At 39.1% G+C, this 16,007-nt stretch overlaps 1 long non-coding RNA gene across 1 annotated transcript in view; it reads left to right on the forward strand.

Moving 5' to 3' along the window:
* The first annotated feature begins 574 nt into the window (after positions 1 to 574).
* LOC125696793 (uncharacterized) overlaps positions 575 to 16,007 on the forward strand; it is a 125,130-nt gene continuing 109,697 nt past the window's right edge. The window contains exon 1 of the long non-coding RNA XR_007378537.1: positions 575 to 643. This is a non-coding gene — a long non-coding RNA (uncharacterized LOC125696793). The remainder of the gene's footprint in view (positions 644 to 16,007) is intronic.

A 16,007-nucleotide genomic window follows, 5' to 3' on the forward strand; every position in this document is an offset into this window, starting at 1 on the left:
GATTTTCAGCAGGGAGGAGTGTGCACCACTGCTGCTGATATGGGGAGCAGAACCTGTTAGGCTGGCCCTTCCAGCAGGGGTACTGTGAGCCTCCCCTATGAGAGTCCCTTTAGCTAGAGAGGGGAGAAACAAATGCTTTTTGTTGAGTTAGCTCGTGCTGTTTCATTTGCAAGATGTAAAAAGGTAGAGGAAGAGATTAGTTTTCCAAAGGATACTGAGTCGAGGAAGCATTGTTAGAGGGATGAGTGACTTGCTGCTTTAATATCATATGTGAAAATGCACGTTGCAAACAGACATTTCTGCAATATAAACAAGGGGCGAATGGGAATTGAAAGGAACCAGAGAAACACTGATTACTTCAGGGAAGGCAGGAAAGTTTAATGGGAAATTGATATCAAAATTCTGATTTTTCCTTTTTCCATTTGTGTGGGAACAGCTGAATCACGGCCTGAACCTCTGATTGACCACCTGGGGAGAGCTGAGTCAGCCCTGGGAGCACAGGTGAAGGCAATTCACCCTGCTGCTGGAAGGGGTGGAGACTGGCTGCTCCTCTCCTAAACCCATTTAAGAGCTGACTGGCAGTGGGGAAGGCTCTCTTCTGGAGATCCCTCCTTTGGAGTTTTGCAGCAAGCCCAGGACAAGGGTAGGCACTCGATCTATTCTTTTTTGGTGTAATAACCTGCTGTGCCAAACTCTCTTATATTTCATAATTATAACGTCTGTACATTCATTGACTATACACCATTCAAAGGAAATTTCTTAAAAAAAAAAAATTAAAAAAAAAATCAAACCAACCACCCAAGCAATCAGTCCAGCTGGTTTACATTCTTTTCTAGTGTAAAAATTTTCAAAAGTGTGGAAATTCAACCAGCTCCAGTTTAGAGTGTCTTTAAAGCATAAGGGATAATTATTAAGTTAAAATTAAAGGGTTTTTTTTTTTTTATAATTATTTATTTGTAACTCATTCGAAGTAATGTGAGACAGAACCTGGAGGCTGAGTTAGTTGGCGATGTAGTTTTTAACTACCAGAAGCTGTGCTTTAGTAAGAAGTTGCTACAGCCTTTATGTTCTGCTGAATGAATGCTTTTAGCAGCCTTCTTCCTGGTTTCTTAGCAGCATTCAAGCAATACTTGGAAGCAATACATGAAATGAAATACTGATTCTGTTTTTTGTTACTTAGGGATATTGCTGAGATGTAACAAGTGCTGTTAAGTACACAGGAGTTACTCTTTCTCTCTGTGCTGTGTTACCTATGGGATACTGTACTTTTTTTTGGTGCTTTGTTTTTTTTTTTTCTCCAGGATGTTTCTCTATGTCGCCTGTCTCTTGTAGTGTGGCACTGCTTTCTGTCTATCTGCTTTGCTTTAACATCTCTTACTGTGTTTTTCATCTTGGTAGATGCTTAGGAATTAATATCTCATAATGATCTGAAGTTTGCTACTTTAAACACAGAATTTTTAAACAGGAGACTTGGCAATAGATGCACTGTAGCTGTTCTTAACGTTTAATTAATGCTGTCTTATGAATGCATATTTTTTCTTAGCTTATACTGTTTTGAAACATTGCTTGATATCTAGAATGAAAAAAGTGTGCACACTCACTAAGTGATGCATATTGTTGTGTCTGTGAACTCTGTACATCTGTAATGTTAAATTTGCCAAAGTTAATATGTTGAAAAGTAACAAGTTACTTAAGTTAGTTAAATGCCTCTTCCTTGAGGAAAATTACCATAATGGTTACTTTTACTAAAATGCAATTACTGTCATTGTAACAATCAATCACATTTTCTTGTAGAAAGAACTTTCCTCAGTTCTGAATGCATTAAAGTATAAGATTGCTCTGCTCAGTGCTAAAATGAGCTGCAGAGGCAATGTGCTTTTGGGGACAATCGAGTGGAAATTCCAGTCATGTGATTGTCTTCAAGGTTTTTAAAGCTCAGTGCCCTGTAAGACATTAGAAGTTCTGAAAAGATGGACAAATAATTGATAAATGTCTTGTTTCTGTTGAGCATGGCTGAGTTTTTTTTTCCCCTCACATTTGCTTTCCCTCACCTTTCCTTCCCCATTCTGTCCTTCCAGTGTCTTTGTGTTCCTGACTCCTGCACCTCTCCCATTAACTCCACTGTTACCAAACTAAAATAAGAATTCCAGGGGGAGGAGGTGGATAAAATTTTCTGCAAAACGCAGGGATGAGATTGAAGAAACTGAATTTTCCACCAGCTTGACTCTCAGGCTGGCTTATAAGAGATGAATAAAGAAGTAACTGCTGCTGCTTGATCTCTCATGCCATGCATAGATGTAAGACAGGCCTTCAGCAAGAGCAGGCTGAGATGTTAAAAGGTCCATTGGAAATGCTGAGTTGCATTGATTTGCTTGCAGTTCTGCTGGTGGGTGCTGCTCCCTCAGTCTTGTTAGCTTTCACTGGGGCATATGAGGAACTGTGATAGAGAGAATGGTGTCAGTACTGCTCACTGCATATGTATAACATATACATATGTACATGTTCTGGTGGCACTTGTTGTGCCACTCATCTCCAAAGACACCAAAATCACATTTAATAGCAGTGTATACAAGTGTCATGTAGAATGGAAGGTGACAGTGCACACAGTGGTCCTTAAAAGATAGAGATGTGGTTCTGTAATGGTGTTTGGTAGCTGTGTCCTTCATGGCACTGGAGAAAGAGAGCTGGATTGCAGGCTTGCTTTGTGTGTTCAGTTTTGCTATGATGTTAGCTTGAAAATATATAAAGACTTTGAAAATCCTAGATGGGAGTCACTAAATATGGAGTAGTTGTGTTGGCAAATCAAGTGCTGGCACTTGGAAACCAATTTTCATTTTTTAGGTATTTTTTTGCTTGTATCTTTGTAGAAACCATTACACACGTTTGCTGTTGCTGTGTAAATGAGTTTGTGTTGTATAGTGAAGAATATGACACAGAAATGGGCACTGTTGTCAGTCTGCAAAGAAGGTATGTACTTAAATTCCCACTGAATCTAAATAGTTGTGGTGTTTAGCTTGAGATGTGCTATGAGGAGCATCACTTTTTCCCCCAGGCAATATTGATTACTGCCTTGTGTAAATTACACCCAACTTGAGGAACAATTAATAATCTCTATTGTAATTAAATTTGACCTACACTAGAAATCTGTGATTTGTTCTAAGGTGGTAGACCTAAAAGGATTTTAATCACTTTATTATCCTTTTAATGTCTTCATGTAGATGCAAAAATACCATAATTGAAAAACAACTGCTAAAATATGCACTGTGAATGTTTGCACACTTTGTGATTCGTGTTAATACGTGACCCTACTGTGGTAAATGTGTGCATTATGCTGAATGTATCCATTTCGTGCTTCCCTTTATTTTCTTGATTTTTGGATTAAGTTTATTTTGCACGAAACGTGACACAGATTTCAGTAAATGTATACTCCTGCTGCTAATATGCATATCTAGGTCATTTATTGCTTAAAATACCAATGCTGTTTTCATTTTGCTGTTTGCAATTAGGTAAGTAATTACTACAAGACTACTTTCAATACTGATTTCAGCACGAGCTTTTCCAGCTCTGTCCCATACAAGAGATGGGGAATAGCACCTGATTTAACTTGCAGTGTTTTCTTGAAAGTGTTTTTGATTTGAAAACAACATTCTGCCTGATACTGTAGGGGCCTTAGGTGGGTTTCAGGGAGATCATTTGGCCAAATAACACCTTTGGCCAAACTTACCAGGTACTGGAGCTCTTACTGACTCAGTATTATGGATGATAGGGTAATATGAAGTTCTGTGAAATTTGATTCAAAGTCAAGCTTGACTGATCTGAGATTTGTTCTCAGATGTTCTCAATACAGCTTGTAAGATTAACCCAAAAGGTGCAGAAATGAAAACTGAGGAGGAATTTGGAGAGGTTGGTGTAGAATGTGAGAGAATCTCAGATTGACATGGAATGGCTGAGGTTGGAAAAGGGGCTCAGGAGGTTCTCCTCATCACATGGGGCTGGAGCAGGCATCTGCAGCTGCATTGCTCAGGAAATAGCAGAAAGAAGAGTTTAAATTTTATTTAAACGATGATGAGAAGAGATGCATGTATTTACTGTTCATGTAGAGCAGTTGTGATCGTTCACTTCAATGAATGCACATACACTGAGCGTGTGCAAACTGGGTTTGGTGATCTGATTGCAGCCAATCAAATAAAAAAGCAGCAATGCATGCCATTCTTAAATCAGAGGCTGAAAGTGAAGAACTTCTCAAGGCTGACTGAGCAAGCTGTTCTCCCTTTGGTGTAAGTTGTCATATAAATGGCAAAGTGAGTTACAAAAAGTGAATAGCAGGCATTAGAAATTCTTTGCCTGCCCAGAAAGGCCTATTCACTAGGTTACATATACTCTCGTTACTCTTCTCTGTGTGCTCTTGTTTATCAAATTATTCTCTGCTTTGAATATATATATATATTTGCAGTTCCATTAATCTTTTTTGGATTAGTATATAGCATTCTGGAGTAATTACCTATTAATAACTTTCGACGACTTGTCCTATTAGTATCACCTTTTAATTACTTTGATCTTGCAGTATATTCCTAGAATAGGCCATTATTTCAGTGATATAATCATAGAAATAATTGTATTGTACTTATGTTGGAAAAATGGAGATCTAAGAGGAATGATGTTCTAATTAGAATTCAGGAGACTGGTTGGCACACAGTTGATTTTGTTGGCTCCCAGCCTAATCTCGTTACATTGTTTTTAACTATGAAGAGAGTGGGTTTAAAGATCCCCAGCCCTGCAAATGAGATGAGGGAGTTGTAAAGAGCTTAAAGAATCAGAAAAGTGTAACTCCTTCAAAACAAATCGTGCAATAAATGTGGTATTTCAAACTTGTGCCCAAATAATCTTGAACACGATGTGAACGTTTAAAAAATGTAATTCAAATATTCAGTATGGTTAGCTGGGAAGTGTCAGTGTCTCATTGTACTGGTTGTAGTACTACTCTAATTGTAAACTAACTTGAGTTTAAGTAGTGTGTGGGTGTAAAACAATATGGTGCAGTTTTCATTTTAGAACTGTAATAGTATTTTAAGTACTAAGGAATCAGTAAATATTTACAAATAGATGTCATATTCACGTTAAGTCTGTGGCTCTTCTGTGTGAGGCTGTTTATAGCATTATCTTCCATGTGTTCCAAGACATTTATTTCAGACTCTTCTGGTGTGGTTAACTGCTGACACAGGTGGGTTTTTTTAGTGGCAAGAAACAACTTACATAGCAGCTTTTCCTTCCATGACCATTTGACCATACCTGCATTATTCAGATTTAATTGCATTATCTGCCTAAATGCAACTGCTGCATACATCTGATAAAACTAAACACAAGTATGTAAAATTCCATCCATTTTAACATATTCTATCACAGGTTCTTGCAAAGGGAACCTACCTAATGTGCTGTGTTCACTCATGTTGCAGTCTTTCATGTAGACAAAGAAAATAATTTGTCTTTCATTGAAGGAATCGGTAAATGCAATTGATTGCCTTGGTGGTGGCTGCCTGACTGCCTCACTGTGAGCTCTTTGGCCTTTTACTGTAGGGCTTCCAAGTTATTAGGCACTCCCACACGTTGGTGCAACATCACGTTCTCTCAGAATTGTTTCATTTTAGTTACTCCACCTTTAAAAGCTCATTCATCTGAATTCCTGTAGGTCTTCTGATTTTCATTTTATGCTGATTCTTTGATTCTGTACAGTACTATTGCCAATTCATTGAACTGTTTAAATTTCACTTGCAACCAAGTCACCTTATCATAATTTCTACATTCTACATGTTTCTCTATAGCATTTCCTCCTATCTGTCTTTGCTGGAATAATACACATTTTTGGTATGTTTATCTACAGCAGAGTGCATAGATCTTTGGCCTTGAATGGGGATGCATCTTTCAAGGCATTCCCTGTAGAAATGGATCAAATACGTTGTAGTGAGATACCATGAGGAGTGAACATCTAGATGGAGGAAAAACTAGGTCAATGAAATGATTCTTGAGGCCATTAATGAAGGCCTGTTGAGGGGCATTCTGAGTTCATACCCAATCACTTCCAACCAGGTAACATTGGTTAGTAAGCCAGGCAGGGTGAAAATAGTTTAACTTGAGTGTTGCAATGCTATGACTGCTACATTATCCTCTCAAACTGAGTTGATTCAGCTCCTGAAATCTTGAACTAACTTTTAAACGTTAGAAGAAACTAAAGTGCTCTTCATTGCTTAGTGCAGCTTACTGCAAGTTATTTTTCAAGTAATTTTGCTCTTGCAAGTTTGACAACCAGGAGCTGTTTTGTGTTGAACAAACTGCCTTTTACTTAGGCAGTGTCTCGCATTGTTGTTCTTGTTATCTGAGAAGACTGCATTCAGCATGATATCTGTCTGTTTGTGCTGTTATCAGAGATGTGTGCAGGACTTACATACCCTTTTCTCTATCAAAACACAGATCTTATTCTCTGCCTGCCTTTTTACCTTTTCCTCCTGTCACTCCTACAGTTTATTTTAAACTTTAATTTATACCAAGCTTCTGCTTTCTCTATCAATATCACATCATTATTCTTATCTGATTCTCCTGATAATTTGTTTGCACTGGAATTCTTGGCAGTGAACTAAGAATTTCATTGTCTACCTACTCTCTTTTCTCTTGGAGAGTATAATAGAGTGGGTGGGTGAAGCCTCATGGTAATATTTTTATATTTGAAATGTAGCCACACTTTATGTGCTCCTACACATTGTGCTACTTATAGATAATGAAACAAGTCTCATCTTGTGGTCTACTGCTTTTCTATTTTCTACTGTTTTGTGCTAATTCTGCTCATTTAACCTCAAACACTCAAATTAATGCTGCTTCTCTTTTCTTCCCTTTGCTCTGTGGTATTACTCAGGAAAGGACTATTAGGGACTATTATCAATAACTGAGAAAGCATAGCAGTAACCCTTCAAGAAATGAGAAAGAGGGTCATGAAATTAATAGGACAGTGCCACAGATGTAATCATCTCACAGTATCCAGTCGAATTAATACGCATCCTTCGGAAACACCACGACTCCCTCTTCTGTGCCCAACGTGTTCTGATATCTGGTGACACAACTCAGCTTTTTTCTTCCTTCCCTACCATTCTGGAGGGCTCTGGGGACCTCAGAGTTCCTGCTTTGTTTCCTATAATAAAGGTAGGAGTATAACAGTAACTCCTTAAAAGTAGATGGTATTTAGAGGAAAAGAAAATTCAGAGCATCTGTTGAACAAGTACCCTTAAATATTATGTTACTTTTTATGTAGTGCATCTTTACAGGCAATCTGAAGTAAATAATGACTGCGTATAAAGGAAGTAAATAGAACGTAGTTTATAAATATGCCATCATTAGCAGAATGGATGATTTTTATTCTGTTTCTCGTAGATGAAAAAACCATATTTTTATTTATTTGAAAGGTGCATAGTGTAGCATAAAAAAGAACTTTTCTCATGACAGATCTTTCTTGCACACATCCATCATCTTCTGCATAAAAGATCATTTGCTCTGCAGTGAAATTCCTGTTTTGAAATAAGTTTGCCTTATATTTTTCTTGCAGATATTCTTCCAGCTTCTTTTTTTGGTTGCTTAAATTTTAAAGTAAACTTGGAGTGCTCTGATAGTATTTAAGGATTCAACTTTACTTGAATTTAACAGAAACAACAGCAAGAAACCCAGATATTTTGCTAATCCTTCTCAGCAGCTGATGTAAGAGCTAACATTGCATGTTTCAAATAAATCCTGAAAAACTGAGTTTCACAACTCTAACTTACCTGATGCTTTGTTATGAAGGTTCAGGTAGGTACTCAAAGACATCCATTACAATCCAAACAGAACACAGACAATCGTTTCTTAGGTTTGGCTTAGTTATTTTCAATTTCTGCATAAAATTAACTAATAGAATTAAGAGAATACTGAAGGAAAACTGCAGTTCTGAAGTATGCAGTTCTTAATTTTTATACAGAAATAGTTTGAATTCTCTTTGCCAGATCTTAATATTTGTAGTCTTTCAGATGCGTTAAAACTTTTTTTTGAGGGCTGGGCTAGGGGAGATTTGATATTTATTTGCATTCCTTATTATAATTGCAAATGAATAAACATTTTAAGCATTTTATGACTAATTTGAATGTTTGACTTATATATATATGTGTCTTTCAGATTTGTTAAGCCCTTAATATTGTGTTTTTGTTTTTTTTTAAGACTATGGAAATGAATGCCTTTATTTCTGTCTGAATGTAGTTGTACTTCTAGAATGTGCTGGTGAGATCAGTTCAGTGTAGTTGGTTGAAATTTGATGGCTTCCACTAAAGAATGTTAAGTAGATGCAATAGTAGCTATTTTTTTTTGCTTTAAATATTAGAAGAAACAGTTTGCTCTTCCTAGTTGTGGAGTAATGACATGGGTGGCAGTTCAGCCTTTTGCAGGTAAAACCAAACACTTGCGTTCTTAAACCACTTTCCCATCAATTCCATCACCTTACCGTGTTCCTGCTCTTAGTTCTGTGCTTACATTGCTGACCACATCTTTTTCTACCACATCCAATGTCTCATCAGTTACAGATGATGAGTTGACTATCAGCTACTCTATGGAGCAGTTCAAGTAGTTTCCTGCTAGGAGGCATCTTCAAAATGGAAAAAAAATATATATAAAGTGATGAGTGTGTTTCTACCTTGAACTGTAGAGCTGGCATAATAACACTATTCACCTCAGCTCAGTTTCTGCCTCCTCTCTGAGTGTGTTCCTAAGATAGATGTGTTAGCAGGTTTATTTTAGAACACCCGCCTCTTCTTTCATGGAGGGCCTAAAACATATAATCAGACAGTAATGGTTTCCCAAGACTATAGGTCTGATTTGGGCTGGCTTGTCATGAGCCAGTCAGAGGATTTCTGTAGCATTAGTAATCCAGCTAACGGAGCAGAAAGCATATGAAGGTGTTCAGTACTTGAAGCTTTCTAAGAGTGTTATCCAATACCAGTATCCAGTACCAAGCTAGTTGTTTTTCAGAGGAGTATTTTTGATGACTGATTTCTCAAAGGAAGATGGCAATCCTTTCTGACTTCACTATGTCTATTTGTTCTTAATAAGCACAATGCCATTAACAACCTAAAAAGTTGGAGTTAATTATGGGGTGTGAAAACATACCCTATTGTCTTGACTGCTTTTGTAGAAAGCAGCTTTACACCACTATGGGTTTTGATACTTGTCTTGTTCTCCTCTACCTTTTTGGGCTTGCTGGTATGTTTTTAAAAGCCGAAATCTGTTACTTTACTTCATCCTGCAGAAATAAAATAACTTAAATATTCTTACTGCATACCAATAAATCTCCATGTTATTATTAGTCTGTAGGCAGGGCCAGTGTCAAAAAGTCTGGATGAGTTGATTAAAACCAAATCCTTCCAACAGCTGCCTTCAACAGGTTCTCAGGGTAACAAGGTGATGACCAAAAAGAAATACCTGTCTGATAGTGAATTCCTTACCATAGGGAATTCAGATGGATAAATTGTAAGTCAAGCTCTACTTCATTTTCTTTTATTTCTGTTGAAGCAGCAAAGATGTACTGCCGTGTCCAGATGTATCATTCTAGCTGCAACTGGGACTTCTTACGAGGTACTTCCATACTTCATCCTTCCATCTATGCCAGAAGCTAAGAAAAGCTGCTGACAGAACTGCATGTATAGTAATTTCTTAATCCAGGTCTCTTAAAATGACTGAGTTAAATTTAAGTGAACTATTAATATGCAGTGTACTATTTGGTAGGATGGGTCTGTTTGATACAGGTGGATCAGGTACGTTTGCCTGTGTGGTTCTGTGGTTTAGAGAGGATTGCTGCAGTACAAACCTTTGCTGGGGAAAGGTGGTTATGAGGATTCCTCCAGTCAGCTGCATCCAAAATATATCTTCTTAGAGGCTAGGGATTTATGCAGTTGGTCTTAATTAACTAAGATGACAGTTCTGCTGCTTGCACGGTTTCATGCTGAATTTGGAGTGCTGTGGGCTGTGTGCTGGCCACGTCCAGTGGTACATTCTGGCAGAAAGTCGTTCTGCCTTGACACCTCCCACCTGCAGGTTCCATGGTAAAGCAGGCAGCATAGACCTTAATGCATAGAGAATCTGCCATGATATTCTGCTACTCTGCAGTGCCAAATTGAGCTACCCAGATCAGTGCTAAAGCCCTCTCCAGAAATGAAAGCAGCATAGCTGCATTAGGATTATTTTGTTCTTTGTGAATCAACTTGTGTTACACTGAAGCAGCTGTACTACACTGGAGACCTGCAGTGATACCTGTGCATGGCAATGTTCTTTAGCATATAACAGAGCAGCCTCATTCAGTGCTGGTGTACCTGAGTTGCACTGCGTTGTGCAGTGCAGATGGAGCTATAGAAGACAGACCCTGTAGTCTTTGCTGTCGCTGGTCAGTACTGTGTGACAGAAGCCCGTGTGAAACACAGCACCCCATAGTCAGTGTCTGTTACCAGAGTTATCCTCTTCACATTGTTTTGCACTTTCCATGTCTAATGGTATGCTAAGTACTGGAATGATGCAGAATTTTGGGTATTTATAACTTGTTTATCAAATAAATTAACTTGCAGTTTCCAGTTTCCCTTATTTCCCTGCTATTCTCTACAGAGATGTTGGTATCACTGGAGTCAGGAGGCAGCAAATCCATTTGTTCTGCTGTTTCCTGGGGCACAGCTGTTTCAGCTTGCTGAGGTTTTTTTGCCTGTCTGAGATCTTCTTAGGCACAATGGCTGATTTACTGCCCATATGCTCTTTCTGGTATTTCTCCACGGTGTGTATCTAGCTAGAGTGACAACCTTATACTGCTGAGGGGCTTACCTGTGTTTCCTCTAATTACAAACGTGGGCAGCAATATTTTCGTGCAGTCTCACTGTGATTGGTAGATAGAAGCTGTCTTCTTGTAACTCTTAGTTGCTCTGCTCCTCTGTGGTGGAGGTAAGAGTTGTCATTCTGCTCTACTTGGGTGCTCTGAGAGGACTGGAGATGAGAACTGTGGGGCAGCCAGAACAATATTTTTATTTTCACTGTCATATAATAGGAAATCTAGTTGGTAGCTATGAAGTAATCATCAGTTTCCAACCCCAGTGTTGTAGTGCTGATCTGGGGCCAAGGGGAAAGTTTTATGGGAAGACTGACTCCTTCAAATTTAAAGTCTTCATACAGGTCAGAAGAAAATATGGGCAGTGACCCATGGTCTAAAATGTTTATGTGAGAAATCACTGGACCAATATATCATGTGTAAGTGATAAAGTACTGTTTTTCACTTCTGAGTGCTCATTTCTGCCTGTATTTATGAATAAGAGAAAGCATTTAACAGTGGGTGTGAGTTGTTTTTTCACCGTAGCTGTGATTTTTAACTGCAACAAAGCAACCAGTGATCAGTGTAAAGCAGCACTGTGATCTTACAGGGGGCAGGCAGTAACTTTAGAACGTGCAGCCAGGAGATGCAGTGGTCGAAATTAAGAAACAACTGCTCTGTGAAGAGAGATGGAATTGTATGGATTTTTTTTTGCTTTGAAAAGAGAGCGCTAACTGGAGAGTTATGAAGGGGGCATATGAATTCATGAATAGCATGGGAAATGTGCACAGGACATAATTTTAGATCACTTTTCACAAGGCAAGAAACAGTATGTGAATATGAAGCGCTCTTAAATAGCACAGAATTGAATTTGGGGATTTTCTGCTATAGGAGACAGAGGCCAAAAGCACAAATAGCTATTTAGGTCATCCTCAGTGGCTGTTGAGGAGAAACAGAGGAGAAAAACCACATACAAAGCAAGAGTTCAGGGTACAAAGTCCTGTTCAGAAAGATCCCGACTGCAGGACGGAGGGCTGATGGGGCCTTGGTGGTGCTCAGATGACACGTCCAATGAAAGTTATTCAGAACCAAACAGTGTTCCTGTACAAACTGTGGTGTCCTTCAGGGACGCAATCATGTTCTGGTTAATGTTTGTTTGCATCTCTGCCACAGCTGCACTGCAGAATTATCTCCTTGGCTGTTTCCTTTATGGTTAGGCATCGCCCTGTGATGAGCCTCCGCACAGCAGCTCACGCATCCCGTGTTCGTGTTCTCTGTGGTGTAGCACTTCCTTGGCTTTCTGTGACACCAGCCATGGAGAGCCCCGCTTGATTGAATTGGCCAACAGGTTGAACACTTTGCTATAGCTGTAGTGAAATCTACACTTAAACTGTGCTGCTACAGCCCTGTTTCCAAAAATAAGAAAGATAACAGGTGTAAGTAGATAGAGGACGTATAGCCAAACACTGGACAGTCATGCTTTGTTTTTTCAGTAAGTAGAAGTGTTTTCATGCATGTAAGCAATGTCAGTACTGGAACACTAGTGGTACTATGAATGATTTGTACAGCACTTTTCATCCCAAGAGTTTTTCCTGTTGTGCAAACTATGCATCACGGTGTCACTGCTGAAATGCAGCCATCTTTGGTGCTGAGAACAGCACAGAGTACACAAAAAAAGTACGTAAAAGTACACAAGAGTTGAGAACTGAGGTTTGGCAGTACTGGGAATTATTGGGGTGCTTCTGGATTAATGCTCAGGTCTGCTATTGCGTAGTCAGTGAGGACTTAGTAATGCATAAACTCCTTACAACTCTGGATTACTAATTACAGGATACCATGCCTAAGAATCATATGATGCTTACTGATTTTTTTTTTTTTTTTTTTTTAGTTTTGCAAAATTTGGTATTTTTATATTATTTTTAGTGGTTCCTCTGTTGCTGGGATTTGTGTTCTTCATTGATTAATCTCTTGTGTTGTGTTTGTCACAGCAGTCTTGTAGGTTAGGGGTGGTGGCTGAACTCGTGGTTAGCTGTGTTGGTACACAGCCCACAAAATCTATCACATGTATTTCACAAGACCACTCAATTTTTTTGATATTTAAAAGTGATGAAAGCATGGTGCCTCAAGAAATCCTATAAATCAGATTAAAAAGCCTGAGTTTTTGATGTGTCCTTAGGCTCAAGCTACAGCTGAAGCCTAACGAATTGAGTAGGCTGCTTTTTTTTGTTGGTTTTTTTTTTCAGTAGAGTTATGTGAAGTAGTTACCCTGACTAAAATTGTCCTTTCTTTGCTTCTAGCAAGAAATTATGTTGCATTATTCTAGAAAGAGGAAGAAAGTTCCTAATCCTGCAGGTAGGAATTGTGGTCCGTTGTCTTTCTCGTGAGGTCTGACAATGGGAAGTTGCATTTGTTCGTGGAGAACAGATTCCAGGAGCTGCCCCAAGAGCTGCAGAACTGTAGGACATTCTGCTGTTTCCCACCCAGTGTCTTTTTGGTTGCTGCACCCACCCAAATGCTCTGTTCTACCGATAGAGTCCTATGAGGGTTTCACAGCAGACCACGCTGCTCTGTGCCTTTCCCACCCTACTGTTGACTCAGGTATGTCAGAGAAGGCAAACAGAGCTACGTGGTGAGCGTGGCTCAGGACATTTACCTGTGTATCCACTACCAAGGTTGCTGTGTGTGTGTGTGTTTGTTTTCTCTGAGCAGTTTGCACTGGGGAAAAAGATTATTTGAAAATACAGTCCCTCATTTTACATCAAATTCTCTCGAAATCCCATGACTTTAGGGTTTGCATATTTAAGGAAAAAGTGCTTTTTGTTGTGACATCTCTTATAATGTGTTGAATGAGTAGCATTACTTGCCTTTAGATTTCTGAAATGTGTAAAGTCTGGAAATTTTAATATAATACTAAAATTCTAGTTGGGACCACGTAGCTATGAATATTTTGGGAGGTGTCCAATTACAAAATAGGACAAACTTCTGCCATATGGTCCCTGTTCTGTAATTGATAGTGTCTATAAGCTGTTGGTAGTATGGGAAACGCAAATCTATGTTGGGAAACAAACCAGAAAAGCGATGGGCTGCTGGAAGCAAAGTTCTCCAAGGCCCTGATGGTCTATCACCTCTCTACACTTCTCACACAAAACTGTAGACCACAATCCCAGCAGTTTCCTTTGTGCAGTCCTACAATGCCATTAACCTTCAGGCCAAGAAGTCCCCGTGCTCTGAAGTACCCCAGCATCACCAGCTGGTGTTTTCCTGGGGGCAGCACAGATTGAAGTGGGCTTTAAGACGGAATTAGAAGAACATGAAGCTTTTGGTTTGCAAGGTAGGGGAAAGAAGTGTGAAGGCATTTATGTGAGTAGTTGAGGAGCGGAATCTGTTGCCAATGGAGTACAGAAATCCAGCGTAGGAGGAGGAATATGAAATAATTAAAATGTAGGTGGTGTTCCCTTGCATCCTTGAGTAGGATAAATGTGAGAGACTGGCTGGAAAACTTTGCTGTCATTCCAAAGTTAAGCTTTCTATTTTTTTTTCCTCTTGGGTGACCAGTACTTTTTGGGGTTATGAGTAGAACTTGAGAGAGGTATCAAATCAATACCTTGCTGTGGCTGTGCTGGTTGGGTCTCCAGCTAGAAAGGAGCTGCTGAGTGAGGGTGTAGACCCACGTTCTGTGCCTCACTGGGACCTGGATGTAGAAGAAATGAAAGACAGGCCATGTGCTGTGGTCCTCTGAGTGTGAGGGGATACATACGTGGGGCAGCTGGCATATAGCATGCGTGAGTGAGTTCTGCAGGAGGAGATAGATGTAATTAATCGCTTACAAACTCTATACCTGTGAACTAAAGCAAGCCCAGCTGAAGGTACAGTTCACAGAGTGCTTACAGATAAAATACTTTTGTTTTTTTTTTTGTTTTTTTTTTGTTACAAGGTACAGTACTTCAGTGGAAAATTTTGGCTAATGAAATGTTTAAGACCTATCTGTGTGCATATATGAGGGAGGACTGGGGAACTCTGAACACAACTTTGCATTTCTTTTTTCAAATCCTTTTTTTGTTCTCACAGCAGTGAATTCCAGATGAGGCTGTAGGTAGGTAGATGATGCCAGCTGTCTGAAACAGGTCCTGAATGAATCCTTTTATTTGCTTACTGTGATACAGTTTCACTTCAAAAGCGGTGTGGCCGTTTTTAAAGTACAGTGTTTCCCTTTAGACAGCTAACCAATCATCCTTGCATAGCTGAGGCCAAAATAGTCCTAATATTCTCTTTACTGCTACTACAGTATCTCTTAAAATGAAGGATGAGCTCATAGTAGCATTTTGGTTATTGGTTCAGTTTCCTATTTCTTTCTCGAGCTTTTTTAAGCTCATACTGTCCTTACAGAGTGACCTCCTGGTTTACCATGTGTAATCATGTGACCAGTTGTTTACTGTGCTTTGCTGTGTCCTCGTTTGAGTCATTTTGATAACCTAGGACAACATTTTTAGCTTTGTGTTATATCAGGGGATTCAGCTGTGATTTTGCTCACGTGCTCAGGAGGAATCCAGTACTGGGTTGAAAATGAAGTATGGCAGAAAGAACTTCAGAATTGGGCTTTATATTGGACCATTAACTAATAAACTGATGCCAGCAGAGTGCTTTTTCCTTGTTGTGCTCTAAGTGTGCTGTGTTAAGAGAGCTTTCAGTGGAGTCATATTGGCAGGTCCCAGTGAGGAGCTAGTGGGAGAAATTTCTGCACCATGACTGATGCCTCCTGGTATTAAATACAGTGCTTAATAGTATGTTCATTGCCTGATAGTATTTTATTTTGTACTATAAATCAACTTGCTCAATATTTATTATCCCACATCGTTATAATGTGCTTCTTTGCATGTAAAGAACTTTGGGGAATATAAGGTGCATTTTGCTGTGTTCACTGGCATGAGAGCTCCAGCTGATTTTTCGTGTTCTTGAGTTGCAGATGCCTGAGTGTCATGAGATCTTTCATTAAAAAAAATATAGCATACTGTTCCTATGCCAGATATTCTTCTGGAAAGCTATTTTTGCTCCTACCCCCCAATAGTAACAAGAAAATGCTGCACTGTGAGTTATTTTTAGGTGGATGGAAATAGCATCCAGATTATTTCAAGCCAGTGATGTATAAAATCTTAGTAAGAAA

The sequence above is a fragment of the Lagopus muta genome, chromosome 8 (genome assembly GCF_023343835.1).
Source record: "Lagopus muta isolate bLagMut1 chromosome 8, bLagMut1 primary, whole genome shotgun sequence".
NCBI lineage: Eukaryota > Metazoa > Chordata > Aves > Galliformes > Phasianidae > Lagopus > Lagopus muta.